The 16,560-nt window shown below is 49.8% G+C and overlaps 1 protein-coding gene across 2 annotated transcripts in view; it reads left to right on the top strand.

Annotated features, from left to right (window-relative positions):
- The first annotated feature begins 1,168 nt into the window (after positions 1-1,168).
- Positions 1,169-16,560, top strand: part of NCKAP5L (NCK associated protein 5 like) — a 30,449-nt gene continuing 15,057 nt past the window's right edge. For both annotated transcript variants that reach the window (XM_036253067.1, XM_036253066.1), the window contains exon 1: positions 1,169-1,275. The gene's annotated coding sequence lies outside the window, so the exon portion shown is untranslated. The remainder of the gene's footprint in view (positions 1,276-16,560) is intronic.

Below are 16,560 nucleotides of genomic sequence, written 5' to 3'. Positions count from 1 at the left end.
TCCATGAACTTCTCCCACTTCCCACCCTACCAAGGTGATCAGCTCACTATCTCACATAGATAATTTGCTCTTTCCTATCTGAGTCTCCTTATGTCCTTACCCTGACTCGATCTTATTCAAACTTTTTCTCTGTCCTTCAAATACCATTTTAAATTAAGGAGCCTCCTTCTCAGAGGAGCTCCTGATTAAACCTCGCCAGTCTGAGCACCCTATGTTCCCTCAGCTTTTATTTTCCTTTGACTAATAACATGATGCTTTAATGCATTCCGCAACAGAAGCAATTTGAATAAAATAGAGACTGTGGCTAGGGATCCCTTTTTATTTCTTTGCAGAACCCAGTTCAGAACCTGCATTTCCGGGCCAGTTAGTACAATGCAATGCAGATTATGAAGATTATATGGTATCCAGACGAGGGCAAATCGAAGTTTATCCAAGGACCAATGAGAATGGGATTGAAGGGAGGCCCCCATGAGCCTAGATGGGCTGTTTGCTTTTCCTCTTTTAAGCACGGGTTAGTTAGTTCAACTGAGAAGGAACTCATCCCCACTGAAACAGCAAGTGGCTGAGAACAAGATTTTATGCTTTTTCTGCTCAGCCTTCCCCACAGCTGGGAGGAGTGGAATCTGTTCCCAGCGTCCAGTTTTTCACTGGGAGGACCCCATCCCGAAGGAAGAAAAGGGAGGCGGGTGCATTTGATGTCAAGGAGGCACTCAAGCCTTTTCCCTTAGATTTACTCCGAACACGTATGCAGGAAGGCAAATTACAAACACTCGACGCTCACAACCACATATACACGTGCACACCCAGCCCCAGAGAAGCAGACGCTCATGCCTATGGGGCCGCGCACACCAGTTTTCTATGCTACAGATGCCCCCTATTGCACCCCAGCTCGGCCCAGCCTAGCGTCCCCGAACCCCGGCACCAGGAAGGTTTACCAGGCCGACCCGGCCCAGCCTGAGGAGAATGTTTCTCTATAGGGGGAGGGGCGGTCTTTCCCTCCCGGGCGGAAGCGGCGCGCGCCGGCGGGGCAGACTTAGCTCTCGTCCTGGGAACATCTGGAGGAGCTGGGAGGGGCGTGCATCCAGAGTGAACACGGGTTGGCTGCGCGGGAGGTAGGAGGCGGGATTTGGAGAGGGGCGGAGCTCCCTGGCCCCTTTAAAGCCTTGACATCAAGAGGCGGCCTCAGCACCCCCCTTCTCTGCCCCTGGCCCCCGAGCTGTGGCCATGCACCCGGCGTATTCGGCCTGCCCTGGCCCAGCTCAACACCTGATTTCGGTGAGTTCTGGCCTACTTGGGATTTAAAGGGCGCTATTGGTGGGGGTCTGTAAGCTCTAGGCTAGGGGTGAGGGGTGTGAAGCGTAAGGTTCTCGTGGCAGCCTTGGTTCCGAGGGGGCGACACGGCTTCCTGCCCGGACCTTATTGTCCGCCCCTCCCTCCCTCCGCACTCTATCCCCGGGGGTCAGGATGGGACTCTGTCCACCCCCACCCCACTCCCTCCCGCCCCCCTGCGCCATCCTCGCGCACACTCCGTAGCCCCGGAAGAGAAACTTTCAGGAGAGGGGGGATGTTCCGGGGGCCGGTCTCCCTCCCTCTTTGAAAGCACTGACCTTGCCCCAGCTGCGCACCCCACCCCACCCGCATCCCACCGTCCGGGTGCCGTTTAGTGGTGCCCGGTTGTTGCGGTGGGAGAGGCTCTTCCCAAAGCGCAGGCGCGGAGACGAGCCCGGGGCTCCTCTTTGCACTTAGCAGTTCCCGTGGCCTGGGGCGGTAGGGCGTGGAGGAGGTGGGGAGAAGCTAAGAGATCAGGGCCTCCGGGAACGACCCTTGTGGCTTTAAGGGGATGCGGGTAGGAGGAGGGCAGCCTTGAACACTAAAGAGAGGCTGAGGGAGGGAGAAAGGCTGGGCAGGGAATGGGGCCAGGGCAGCGCCTGCAGAAAAGACTGGGTTCTGGCTATGGTGCCCGAAGAATGCTGAGAATGTATCTGTGCCCTACACTCCCCTGGGCTAGCCCGACTAGGAAAGTGGCTGTCTGAACCCCAGCCCCCAGCCACTTGGGCCCAGGATAAGGATACAGCCCTGGCACTGCCCTAAAGGCACAGAAGGCTCTCACCTCCCATAGGCCTGGTTTTCCAGGTGTGTCAGTGCCCTCCACCCAGCCTGTCCAGCTGCTACTTTTTTTGTTTGTTTTGATAAGTGGAAGGGAGAGAGAGAGAAACATGGATGTGAGAGACGCATCATTGCCTCAGTAGGACCTTGACCAGGCCAGAAATAGAACCTGCAATCCAGGTGCATGCCCTTGACAGGAAATCGAACCCACCACTCTTTGATGCACAGGTGACACTCTAACCACTGAGGCAAACCAGCCAGGGCCAGCTGCTACTTTTTAATACTTTCCTGAGGAACCAGGGGTCTTAGGCTGATGAATTTCCTTCTCTGGCTGTAAAGGCAATTCCTGTTATTCCCACTCTACCCCTGCTCTCCGTCTCCCACAGGTCCTCCTGCCTAAGTACAATTGTCTACCAGAGGTAGTGGCTGGAAGCAGATGCCTAGGACAGAAATGGTCCTGAAGGACAGTAAAGAGGGGGTCATTGTCTAACCATTTTGTGCTCAGTACTTTTGGGAATAATGGACCTAGCCCATTTGCCTTGTTGCAGATTCTCTCTTGCAAGATATAATATCAGCTGACTCTGAGACCCCTTGTCTGGCAAGAAGGTAGAAACAAAATTCACTTACATATTGGCCCCTTGTCTCTCTAAGAACAACCTGGGTTATTGTACTTCTACCTCAGAGGAACACATGTATTCCTATCTGGGGAGATTCCCACATAATTCAACTTTGTGTTCAAAGTCTATGGTCTGTGCCTGAGGTGGCATCTGCCCTCATGAATGAGGTGGTATGGCCCTTCATCATCTTTCTCCAGCTCAGACCTTTGGGAGAGAGTGTAAACCTGGAGAAGCAGGTGGCCTGAGCTGCAGGGAAGAAGACTCTTCCACAGTAGGCAGGTGGAAACCAATATGCGTGAGGACCAAGCTGTTGTCACAGTGGACTGAGTCAGAAGCTCTGGTCCCTATGCTTCCTAACTTGCTGTGTGACCTTGGCCAAGACAGTTTGCCTCTCTCGGCTGGTTTACCCCATCTGTAAAGTTCAGCATTTGGACTAGAAAGCTCTAACATTCCCTTCCACTTTTAATACTGTGTGGTTCCACTGATGAATGAGTCTGGAGGAGAGAAAGGTCCTCTTGCACGGTGGCTCAGTTTGGAAAGGTAGGTGTTAGGTGATGTGGTTCTAAATCTCAGTTACTTGAGATTAGAACCTTGGGTGGAGGGGAATAGACTCCCTTACTTTGCCTAACAGTAGCCCTTGTCTTGCTCACCCCTGGTGCCTTGGGCTGTGAACTTCTGCTGGCTGGGGTTTGGCCCACCCATCAAGGCCTCTGGTGAGACATGCTGGCGGGCCAGTCTTTGAGTTGGGCCTATGAGGAGGGGTTGAGAAAGGAGGAGGCAGCCAAAGGCCAGCAAGGTAAGCAGATTCCCAGGAGATAGTTTGCTTCTCAGCTGTTGGGACTTGTTTTAGGATCTGGGCCAGAAAGCACAGCACACTCTGCCCTCTTGAGGGAAGAGGACAAAGAGGGCCCACTGTTGCCCATTCCACTCCCTGCCCTACTCACCTCACCTCTACACTCATACCCCCAATTCCCAGGCAAGGGGCTAAGGAATCTTCTCTGCTGCCCTCACCCAGCCCAGCCAGCCTCCCAGGCCCAGCAGCTGCAGAGAGAGGTTGCCCCTACCCCAGCTTCCCCAGCCTCCTTCCCTCTGGAGTTAGGGCTTTCTCAGGAGTCAGGCTCCCCAGGTTGGGACTTGCTCTGTAGCCCAAGAGCCAAAGTCCTTCACATTCTCCTTGTTTGTTTTCATCCTTTGTCTCCCAGGTGCTGAATGGGATGTTGAAGGAGAGGTAGTAGTTAGAGAGGCATGGGATTGTTTGGATATGGGGCACATTCTCCTGTATTGCTCTTCCCTCTGCTAGCTCCCCTGGGCCCTGCTGCCCATAGGAGTAGAGCTGCAGCAGGAAGTCTTTAGGTTAGACCCCAAGGAAACCTTTCTCACTGCTAGAAGCCTATGGAAGAGAGAGTGGAAGCTCCCAGGGAGGTTACTTTCCCAGAAAGTGGATAATGGTGGAGTCCCTGTCAAAGTGAAGGATGCAACTGTTGCTAGGCAGAGGTGCTGTTCCCTCTTGGGGTGTGGCTGAGCCAGAGACCACTTTAGAAGCAGGAGGGAAAAGGACACTTGTGTGGTAGCTTAAGTGGGGTCCTGGGCCCAATCAATCCTGGGTCACCGGAACTGCATCTCTCAGAACAAATTCTGTCTGCTGTGATAGTCCTCACCCAAACCTGGCAGGCTCCTCCAGCCCCAGTCTAGCTGCACTAAAGAACTGATTGGATTTTCTACACTCCGAGTTTAGTATTTCTGACTGAACATGCAAATTTATGGAAATTAATCTGGCATTTACCACCACATCAAAACAACAAAGAATCATAGACCGGAAGGAATCCTAGAGACAGTCTAGTCCAGTGCCCTTGTGTTAAAACTGGGGAAACTGGAGTCCAGAAGGGAAAGTGATTTATACAGTGATGAGTGTCAGGCAGGGCTCCTGACTCTGGTCAAGTGTTTTCCATGCTACCATTCTGCCTTAGTTTCTCGTGCATGAGGAGGCCTGGCTGAATTTAAAGCAGAGAGGGCAGTTCTTGAAGATGAGATTATGGAGAGCGGGGGCCCTAGAAGGGGCAGAATATTCTCAGGAACCTTTCAGGGGCTCTGGTCAGCTGTCTAATATGTGGAAGTGAGACAGCTTCAAATCCCTTCAAACAACACAGTTAATTAACACTTTTCCCCAGGCCCTGCCCTGGAAGGTTAGAGAACAAGGTCATTGGTTGCTGCCTGGCTTGGCCCTTATAGTTTCCCCAGAGCTGAGATTGCATCTCTTGCAGGACCAGGCTGTGGATAGATCTACACAGGCAGTATCTTTACCCTTTCATTCTCATTTGAGTCTGCTGCTTCCTTCTGTAGCCACCATGGGAAAAGATCTTTGGTGTTCTATGACTCTTTGCCTGCCCTCCCCTGCCCTCTTGGAGGGCACAGGCCAACTGGGCCTCTTGTGCAGTTTTCTGCAGCATGATTAGCCCAAACAGGCCTTGCTGTAGGAAGGATCTCATTATTTTAAGATCAGTGCCAAAGGTGGAAGGGGGCTGCGGAGATGGGCTTGGGTTCCCAAGAAGCAGTCTCCTCACTTCTTAATGAGTTCTTGATCTGATCCCAACCACCCACCCAGCTGCAGGATACCCTCCACTCCCACTTTATAGACTGTGCCTGTGGCAATGGGTTATTTGGAAGGTTAAACCCTCACTTACCCAATGGTTTTTGCTCGTGTTGCAGAGATGGCGGAGATGTCCAAAGCAGCTGTTGGGCTGCTTTGCAGAACTTTGGGAGAGTAGGTGTATGGGCTCAAAATCAGAGGCCCTGGTTCCCAGGCAGGGTTACCACCAAGCCCTGCTTCAGCTGAGGAGGGGGCTTGGGACACACATCTGGGGTTTTCTTCACCTCCCCAAACCCATATCTGGCTGACTCTGGAAGGAGTGCCCTTATCTTCAGTATCCTCTCAAAACACAACAGATATGGAGCTGGCACCTTCATTTCTTCACTGCCAGTGGCCCTGGTGCTTGTATCCTATGCTCTGTGTGAGAGGAAATCCTTCTCCCTGAGCCTCAGTTTCCCAGCCTGTGCTGATGGATTAATAACACATCATCATCGGGGTGTGGCACCTGCTCAATAATTACCGTTTTCCCAGTTCTGGGAGTTACGCAGATGAAAGAGGCCTGAGGAGGCCAGGCTGTTATTAAGGTGAATTATCACTGCTGTTATTACTGATTTTTAAAAATCCAGCAGCCACTGAGAAGAGCCCAATCAGGCACAGTTCCTTGAAGCTTGAGCTGGTTCTTGAGCTCTGGGAATTCCTCAGTTCTCAGTAAGCTTTTTTCTTTGTATATGCCCCTAGTATAAACCGAACCCGGGACTCTCTGGTCTGCAGGTCGATGCTCCAACTGCTGAGCCAAACCGGCCAGGGCAAGCTTTGGTTTTTTTTTTTTTTTTTTAATGTATAGATATTTTTAAAGGAGAGACACCCATTCTGCTGCTTGTGCTGTGCCTATAAGACCTGGGTGGTGGGTACTGCTTGGGGCCTTGGTCTGCAGTTCTCAAATTGTCCCTCCCTAAAGACCCTCTGGGTAGAAGAATAATGAGACTTTTCCTAGACAGGACTGTGAGGGTCCCTGGAACTCCTGGGGTTCTCAGCAACTGTAGTTCCCAGGGGCTGATTCACTTTACACACACACCCCCCCCGGCTAGTTTGGTGTGGGGGTTGTAATTGGCCCTTTTGTATGAGGATCTGTTGAGACACCCTCAGAACCTGCCCACAACAGCCCAGGCCTGTCCAGGAGGCAGTTACCCCACTTTATCCCCACCTGCCCCAAACTCTCACCTTGCCCAACCTCCCGTCTCTGCCTCTCCCCTTAGCTAGAACCTATAAGCCCTATTCCCAAGAATCTAGAATGAACTCTTATCCAGGCAGAAGTGGCCCTGATCAGCTTGTGAATAGTTTGGTGCTACCACACCACACCACACTACACCACAGCACACCGCACCACACCACATCACAGTCTAGGGTGGGAGGGCCTCTCTCCTAGCCCAAGGAGAAATTTCTGGGAAGAAAGGGAGTGGAGACATTGGTATCCCTTGGCCAGAGTCCTCCACTCATCTGGCCAGAACTCCTTGCCCCTCCCTGGTTCATACTTTCTAACGGGAAAAGAGTAGATGGCCCCAGTAGGGAGGGGCTTTAGAAATCACTTGGTCACATGGTTATTCTAACGTGTGTTTTTTTTGTTTTTGTTTTTTTTAAATAAAGAGTTTTTTTAATTTTTATTTTTATCCTCACCGGAAGACATTTTTGCATTCATCTTCAGATAGAGAGGGAGGAAAAGAGAGAGAGAAAAACATCGATGTGAGAGAGACATATCAACTGGTTGCTACCCACATGACCCCAGTTGGGGCCAGGGACAAACTGCAACCGAGGTATGTGCCCTTAGCAGGAACCGAACCCAGGTCTCTCTGATCTGTGGGCCGACGCTCCAACTGCTGAGCCAAACCGGCCAGGGCTATTCTAATGTTTTTAAAGACTTTTTAAAAATATATGTTTGTGTTGATTTTAGAGGAAGAGGGAGAGAGAGAGAAACATCAATGGTTGATGAGAGAGAACCATCCATCGGCTGCCTCCTGCATGCCCCATACTGGGGATTGAGCCCACAACGTGGGTGGGCACGTGCCCTGACCAGGAAATCAAACTGTCAACCTCTCGGTGCATGGGACAATGCTCAATCAACTGAGCCATACCGGCCAGGACTTTTATATTTTATTTTTCACTCGAGTTTTTTTTTTTTACCTAGTCCAAAAGTCAAATATAAAAAGCCATACATTGAGAAATCTTGCTTCCATCTCCACTCACTTGTCCCTCCATAAATAATCACTTATTAGTTTATTACATATCCCTTAATAATTTCTTTACACAAAAACAAATATGTATCCTTTTCTCCCCCTTACCAAAACGATAGCATATAGCATATACTGTCTTCCTCTGTTGCCTTACCTGTTGGGAGTATCTGGGTGTGCATAGATTTCTCCTGGCACCTCTGTCAATTTCTGACCTTTACCACTCACCCAAGGATCCCCCAGTCGACCCCAGGCCATGAGCAGTGTTCATTCATCTTCATATACTGCATTGCATTCAGATGCCAGAGTCAGGCCAAAACCAGCCTCTGAGGAATTCTCAAACAGTGGTCAGCACATTCATTCAGCCAGCACTTTATGTGCTAGCTAGGCTCTGGGGGTAAAATGGTCATCAAAAAGTCTACATTAATCAAATAATTAAACAGTTATAGTGATGAAGGCTGCAAAGAAAGAATATGTACTGTAAGAGTAAGTAACTAGACCTGGCCTACCTTGTAGGTGGGGTTGTGAAGCAGGGCAGGAGTCTGGGGCCAGGACTGCAAATATACCATGTGACCTGGAATGCTGGGTTGCTTAACTTGACTTCAGTGGCTTATCTTCTCCCTCCTCCCCTACTCTGTGCCCCTTGAGTTTTATTGTGTCCAAGATATAAAACCCCCTTCTCCACCAGATGGTGTTGATAATGCCTCCTCCCCACCCCTGCCCCAGCCTTCTCTTTCCCTAGCCCTGGCCTTCAGCCTCCTGAAGCTGGAGCCTTCCTTTTCACTGTAGGCTGAGGGGAAGTTGGGGGGTGTTTGCCTCTTACTTCCTCTGTAGACAGCACCTCACTTCCTGTCCCTGGGGCTAGAAGAAGGCTAAGCTCTTGGCTTTGCTGTCCCTTCCTCTCCACCACCCCGCCCCCTCCTTTCCTGGGAAGCCTGAAAGCCTGTAGGAGGAAGGCAACATCAAAGCCAGTGGCTTCTCCCCAAAGCCCTGCTTAGGTCCTCACTCCCACCCCCTTACCCCATGCAAGGGGACCTGTCTTTTCAGCTGCTAGTCCTTTCCAAACATGATCTCATCCTTTTCTTCTATGTCCTGCAGGGAAAGAGCAATCAGAGAGCTCACCCCATGTTACAGATAGGAAAACTGAGTAGAGGGTCTCTAGGCTTCACCTGGGGTCATGCAGTATGGCTGAGCCAGAACTGGAATCCAGGAAGCCTGTTCCCATTTGTGGGCACAAACAAGAGCAGAGCCCAGTGGAGGCTCTGGGTGAACCAGAACTACCTTCTCCTCCCAGAGCAGAGCTGGCAGTTTAGGTGGTCACCTCTGGGCTCTGGCCAGATAGTGCCTCCTGAGTCAACTCTGGAGCTGCCTAGACACAGAAGGTGCTTGGTCAGCCACAGCCTGTTCCCTTTGAAGAACGAGACCAAGCTAGGAAACTTGAGGGAGTGAGCACTGGGGACTGAGCATGGGGGCTTGGGGACCATATACCCAGCTCTCCTGGGCCTGTAGGTACAGTCTGAGAGCCGACCGGCTCTACAGCCTCTCAGGCCCTTTTTCTCTTGGATCTGAGATCAGACAGCTGACGTTCCCATAGTCAGCTCTGCTATTGCCTCTAGGAGCCTCTCTGCCTTGGGTCCTCCTATGGGACCCAGTGTATGTCTCTGATTACACCCAGGATGTTGGAAAGATGATGACTCGACTATTCAGTCAGGGGATAGGAGAGGAGTTAATAACTGGAATGGTCCAGGGGACCAGGAAACACTCACCTTCAAATGCCCTTCCATCCAGCTACACTGAGTCATTCTGCTTCCTTACACACCCAGAGATTTTTGCCTCCTTGTTTATGCCCTTCCTTCTGCCTGGAATGACCCCTTTCCCTTTTCCTTGTACCTAAATCCTATGCACTTCTATAAAGGCTCAGTTTACTTGATGCCTCAAATTCTGAAAAACTTTTCCAGCTTCAGCTTAATATTTCTCTCCTGAATTTAAGTTCTCCAGACTTTTCATGTGGAACTTCCTTCACAGTACAGCTATTTACCCTGCATGGCTTATGTTCCCTACTGACTGAAAGCTCCAAGAAGTCTAAGAGCTGACCCATCTCTGAACTGCCTTCCTAGTACCCAGCATATGCCTCATCTGTCCAGAAATATCTCTACATTGAGTAAATCAGTCCCATTTGCCAGAGGGAGTCACTGAGTCCTGGAAATGTTTGAGAACTTGGAAAAGGTCATACCAGTGTCAGAGACAAATCTGAAAATGTCCCTTGTTCACTTCTCAGTGTGGTCTGTCAATAAACCCTCAGAGCCATTTTGGTAGGAGACAGTTGGGGTCTTTTGGAGAACCTGATGAGCCCATTGTACGTTCTCACTTGTCCTTCTTTCTGGTCTTTTTTCGTCTGGAATGAAAGAGATCATCAGAGTTAGGGCCTCATTGACAGAAGCAGTGTACTGGCAGAGAGTATGGAGGGAGTACAGAAATTAGTCAGGGTCTGGCCAGAATGGCTCAGTGGTTGAGCGTTGACCCATGCACCAAGAGGTTGCCAGTTCAATTCCCAGTCAGGGCACATGCCCGTGTTGTGGGCCCAATGGGCATGCAGGAGGTGGACAATTGATGTTCTCTCTCATCAGTGTTTCTATCTCTCTCTCCCTCTTCCTTCTTTTCTCTCTAAAATCAATAAAGGAATAAAAAAATTAGTCAGGGCCCCTCCACAGGGAACCCTCCTTCCAACAGCATGGCAAGTACCCTCTTCCTCACGGGGGAGTCCTAGAGAACAGGACCCATTGCAGTGTGAAATACTGGTCTGCAGGAGGCACTTGAAGAAAATCAATGTGGGCTGTATCAGTGCAGGCCAGCTTTTCAGAAGAATTCCTCCAGGGCCAGGGCAGGGCAGGGCTGCCAGAGTCCTATTGAGCACTTTGGTCTGTCCCCAACACAATAGGTCACGGGAAGATTTGAAGCGGGAGGGACACAATCGGATTTAGGAAGAAGATGGCTCTGGTCGAGCTCCTCGGAAAAGCTATTGTGGCAGGGAAAATACAAGATAAGCCTGGAACACCTTGTGGTACCAGAAAGTAAGCAAATGATAAAAAAATAAATAAATTTTTAATTATTTTTTTAAGACATGTTTTTATTGATTTTTTTAGGGAGAGAGAGAAACATCGATCAGCTACCTCCTGCATGGCCCCCACTGGGGATCAAGCCCGAAATCCAGGCATGTTCCCTGACTGGGAATTGAACTGGGATCTCTCAGTCCATGTGACGACGCTCAATCCACTGAGCCACACCATCCGAGCAGAAAAAATTAAATTTTTAAGTGGAGCCACATTGAAAGGACACAGGAGCTAACCTGGAAGAATTATCACTGGCCAAAGCTGAAATTTAAGCAATGAAATAAGTGATGATAACATTGGATTATAATCCAAAGAGTAAAATAAATATCCATGAGCCCATATTAATATAAATATGTAATTAAGTAAATAAATGAGAGTGAAGGGATAGCTCTTCCTTACAGAAAACTTCCAGTTAATAAATGTATATGGAATGAAGGAAATCAAAAATTATCATTAGAATACCATAGTAAAGTAAGACCCACTGAAAATTTAAGCAGAGATAGGATATTTGCATGGTCACAAAATATTTATTAATTACAAAAGGAAAAATAGTGATTTTATGGTGGAGAATTCCCTAGTAGACATCACCTAATGAAGTGATCAAGGTTAACATCACCAGTAATAAGCCAACTTGACATCATGTATAGTCCCTGACATAAGGCACTGCAAGGAGCACATCACCTCTTTGGTGTTCCAGACATCTGTAACCTTAATCTAATTGGAGAAAACATCAAACCCATATTAGGGAGCATTCTCCAAAATACAGACCAGTTCCCTTCCAAAGTGTATGTTCATAAAAGACTAGTAACTATCATGAATCGTCAGAGATTAAGGAGACATGGTGATTAAGTACCATGTGGGATCCTGGATTGAATATTGGAATAGAAAGAACATCAGTAGAAAGAGCATTAGTGGAAAAATGGGTAAGATCTGAATAAATTATGTGGTTTTCTTTATTTTTCATTGTTCTGCTAAAGAAAGATGTAAAACAATGACAACATGCTGCTGTGTCTGTTTTTATTTTTTTTTTAAGGTTCTTTAAAATTTTTTTTTCTTTTTTCTTTTTTAGAGAGAGAAGAAGGGAGAGGTAGAGAGAGAGAGAGAAACATTGATGAGAAAGAACATCGATTGGCTGCCTCCTGCATGCCCCACACTGGGGATTTGGCCCACAACCTGGGCATGTGCCCTGACCAGGAATCAAACTAGCAACCTCTTGGTGCATGGGTTGTTGCTCAACCACTGAGCTATACTGGCTGGGCTGCTATGTCTGTTTTTAAAAATAAAATATAGCCCTGGCCGGTTTGGCTCAGCGGTTAGAGCGTCAGCCTGCGGTCCTGAGAGACCCGGGTTCGGTTCCCGCTAAGGGCACGTACCTCGGTTGCAGTTTGTCCCCGGCCCTGTACGGTCGTGCGGGTGGCAGCCACTCGATGTGTTCCTTTCGCATCGATGTTTCTCTCTCTCTCTCTGTTCCTCTCTCTCCCTCCCACTCTACCTGAACAAAAAATGGAAAAAAGAAAAAAAAGAAAAAAAAAAAAAAAAATTCTTGCAGCACACCCATTGAAAATCACTGCTTTATGCTCTTAAAAATTAACATATTTAATAACAATAATTATATATTTTTCCAAACAAAAATAAATCATGAAAACAGTGGCATTGTTCTTCATTTATGCAAATCTGTCGTGTCTGACTTAATAGAAGACAGCTGGATTCTCATTATCTGCTTCTGTATTCAATCTTGTGATACCACATCACATAGTCTCTGGAAAATGCTACTATATACTTTTAAGAGAAAGAGAGTAAAAGAGGCAAGCAATGTCTTGTAGAATTATGAAAATAGTTTTGACCCTGTGGACTCCTTGAAAAGGCTTCAGGGTCCCTGGACCACACGTTAAGAACCACTGTTCTAGAAAAACCTTCACTTGGCATGAAGGAACTTGTCCCCAAGAGACTGTGATTTGCCTAAAGTCACACAGCAAGTATATTGCTGTCTTGGGACGAGACTCTAAATCTGCTGCCTTCTGGTCTGAGGCTTTTTCCAGTACCCTTGGCTGGGCTAGGATGGTCCCCACTGGGCTTTGGGGGGTGGGGCCTGGGCTTCTTGGCTGCAGGGCCCCTGGCATGTGGCCCTATAAATAAACCCATTGTGTCTGTCCGAGCCCCCTTCCTTCCCCCACCCTCAGCTGCTGCTTTTTTGTTGTTGGCTTGTGATGTGGGTAGGGAACCTCAGGGATCCCAAGGAGGAGAGATAGGCCCTGGGCTCCTAACATGACTGCCCTTCCCCCTGCTCTGCCTGGAAGGGCAGGTGACTGATCCCACTGTCGGCTCAAAGAACCCACATCATAGTATGGAGGTTCTTGGAGTGTCTGTAAAGAGGAAGTTAGAGGGGAGATTCAGGGGGCCTCTTCCCCATGGACACATGCCTCTTAGAAGGGCTATTGTGTCTTAGGGCCAGTTGTCAGGAGGAGGGAAGGAAATTCTTGTCTGCCCTCTTTCCCTGAGAGGGGAGGAGACCAGTTGGAATTCTTAGGGCTAGAAGTTGCTTTGGGCCAGGGATTAAGGTGGCCACTTTCAGGCCAGGAGTGCCCTGGGGCCTCGGTCCTTATATCCTTTCCCACACCCCAAGGCAGCCCAGGGCTGAGAAGGAGTGTTTGCTCTGGGTGCAGAAGTTGCTGTTTACAAGTGGACTCTTGGGTGTGACAGAGATTCCTGAAAGCAGCTGGGGGAGGGGGGAGCAGAGGGGGAAACCGTTGGTGTTACGGATGATTCTGTTATTAAAGTGAGCTTCTCCATCTCTGCCTTCCTGCAGCTGCCTACCCCTCCCCCACCTCCTGGTCCCTGGCTTCTCTCCCTAGAGGACTCTGGGGGAACAGCTGGTGAGTGAGGGGCTCATTAGGGCCCCAAGGCCTTGGCGAAGGGCCCAGTTTAGGGAACATGGAGGACAGGCTTGCTGCCACCTCTCAGGCCCCTTCCTCCCAGGCCTGGACTTGAGTTCAGCCTGTGCCCTGACCAGGGAGAGAATGGGAGCTGCAGGCCCAACTCCTTTTTTTTTAATTTTTAATATTTTTTTTATTGATTTTATTAGAGAGAGAGGGAGGGAGAGATAGAAACATCAGTGTGAGAGACACATCAATCGGTTGCCTCCTGCACGCCCCCTACTTTGGATCGAGCCTGAAACCCAGGAAACAAACCGGGAATTGAACCAGGACCTCTCAGTCTATGGGATGATGCTCAATCCACTGAGCCCCACCGGCCAGGCCAGACCTGACTTCTTTGATCTGGCTGCCTGAAAGGCCAGGATAGCTCTCTTTGGAGCTCCTGTCCCCTCCTGGCTTTAAAGGGGAAGTGGGTACTAGGGCCATGACTGACTTAGGCTGAAGAGATTGTGGTCACCCAGATTAACTCTTTGATTGGGCTGAACCAGCTATGTCCCCAGGCCAGGGACAACTCCTTCCTCCACCCCCACGCCCCAAGCAGCTGTTCCCCCTTTTCTGTCCCTGGCTGCTTGAAAACTGCCCCCTCCCCCTAAGGACTGGCCAGAGAGGCTTTACTCTTCCTCCCTTCCGCTCCCTCCTCTCAGTACTGAGGTCACAGCCCTCTGAATCAGGCCTTCGTGGGAGGCGGGGCTGCCTGTTGGTTGGCAGTTCTGGCGGGAAAAGCCTAAGTTAGAGCTTCCACACCCTGCAGCTCCATCGCTCCGCAGCCCTGGCAGACCTCATGTGTTCCAGACCCAACATCTAACATCCAGGATGTGTTGCGGGACCACCAGAGGAATGTCTGAAACTAGGGCCATCCTGAAAAACCCAGGCTGGGTGTTTTCCCAGGCCCTGGTCAGGCTGAACACAGAAGCTGTGAGTAGTTGTGGACCTGGGGGAAGGAAGAGGGTGCTCGGCCCCTGGGGTAAGGGGCCCAGTGACACTCTGTCAGGTACAGACACTGGGGAATTGACCTGGGTTGGGTTTTTGTTTTGTTTTTTCCCAAGAAATGTAGGCCGAAAACCCAATTAGGAGTCAGAGGTGGTAGTATCTCTCTGGATCTTAATATTCCCCAGAGGAGTGGAAAGATGCAGGAAGTTTTGAAATCTTGAACTCAAATTCTGTCTGACTCATAGCATGAGCCCCTCCCCACTACCAAGTTCAAATGCAGGCCTCTTCCCTGTGACTCTTAACAACCCTGGCCAAAAGCTTCCTGCCCTCTCCTTGTGGCCCTGCAGACACAGAGAAGTCCCCTTATCCTGAGTTGGCCAGACCACCTTGGCCTGGTAGCAAACATCTCTCCCAAAGTGTGGCTGAGTCAGTCTGCCTGCAGCTGACATTTCCGGACCCTCTCCTAGTTGCAGCCAAGGACACAGAGACACACATGGCAGAGCTTTTGTTCTTGGATGGCTTATCACTTGGAGGGTATCCCCCAGGCCACAGTGGGATCCAGGCCTCCCTGCACTGAGACCCACAGGGGCTCCGATTGGAGGGTGGCATGGTTGGTTCTGTGGAGTGTTGGATCCCCACCCTCCTTGACACACCTAAAACCATGTGTACTTCACCCACAGCCAGTCCTCACTTTTGGAGCCTCAAGTCTAACCTGGATGCATTTATGTATTTATTTATTTATTTTTATGTATTTGTTTGTTTATTGGCTGTGTACATAGGGTGCTTTATTCTCTCCAGAGTAATACATGCTGTGGTGGGTGGGGCATGGGCCGATGTCCTCACATGAACAGGACTGAAAACAGTGGGTCTCTGAGAAGAAGTCCGATGTGCCTCGATGTGGAAAGGGGGTGGGGAGGTGGAGATGGACATTACCACCAGGGATGTGTTCAGTTCTCTGCTGGTTCCAGTCTGGAATGCAGACAGATAAGGCAGCTCTCAAGATAGTCACTTCCAGGCAGGGGGTGCCTGCCAGGCTTAGGGCCTCATGTACCATGTCTCCCCTGGGCGCCTGCTATCTCCCCAGTCCAGGCAGGAACCCGGTGCAGGCAGGCTTACTCCAGCCATCGTCCTTTTCATCAGCTCTACCTGTTCTGTGTCCATGAGCTGCGGTGGCTCAGAGCTGTGGCTCCCTCATTATCATCCTCACTCTCTAATGGTAGGTTTGGCAAGTAAAGCCCCTGGGCCTGGATCTGCAACTGTATCTCCCTCCCCCATTGATGCCAGCTCCGCTTCAGGATCTTGGTTCAGGGGCTGGTCGGAGTAGCCAGCTGGGCCTGTACTAGTTTCCTCCTGCTCTTTCTCAGGCTCCTCACTGCTCCAACCCCAGTGCCTTCTGCAGGGCCCTGGTGTGGCCTAATTCCTCTGATTGGGGAAGGTACGCCCAGGGCTCCTGGTATCTCCCACTAGTACTTACCAGGGCCACTGAGCCTGAGGCTGAACCTTATTTTTATTTTTTTAGGAAAAAATCCTAAACCACCTCTACTCTTAGTTTGGTTTTTGCTGTGTGGAGAACAAGACTTGGGCTTTCCACAGTTTTATCTTTATTCCTTCCTGGCCCCTGGACACTGCCCTGTTAATCCCACTCCTGTCCTTCACCCTCTCAACTTTTTTTCTCACACTCCCCCGCACTTCTGCCCCCATTCCAACCCCTCTGTTCCCTGGGAATGTCCACTGGGGAAATAAATGAAGACGACCTTGAGGGAAAGCTGGTGATCCGTGGGGGCAGGCCTCTCCTAGAGTAGGAGAGCCTTCGACGGGAGCCAGTGGGTGTCGGCCCGGAGATGAGTGTGGGCTGGGGTGAACTGGCCCAATGGTGGGGGTAACCCAAGACCTTTTTTGGTTTGAACACTTATTTGTGTATGTGGGAAAGAGAATATTTCTTGAAATTTTTTTTTTGTTATTTTCCAGACCTATTTCTAAATATATCAAACTTAATCTTATAGGCAAATGAAGTTATATACATTTTTATGATGTTAAAATTAACAAAGGACT

The sequence above is a fragment of the Molossus molossus genome, unplaced genomic scaffold (genome assembly GCF_014108415.1).
Source record: "Molossus molossus isolate mMolMol1 unplaced genomic scaffold, mMolMol1.p scaffold_m16_p_10, whole genome shotgun sequence".
Taxonomy (NCBI): Eukaryota; Metazoa; Chordata; class Mammalia; order Chiroptera; family Molossidae; genus Molossus; species Molossus molossus.
The sequence above is the reverse complement of the archived record's forward strand: the minus strand, read 5'-3'. Positions and strand labels throughout refer to the sequence as shown.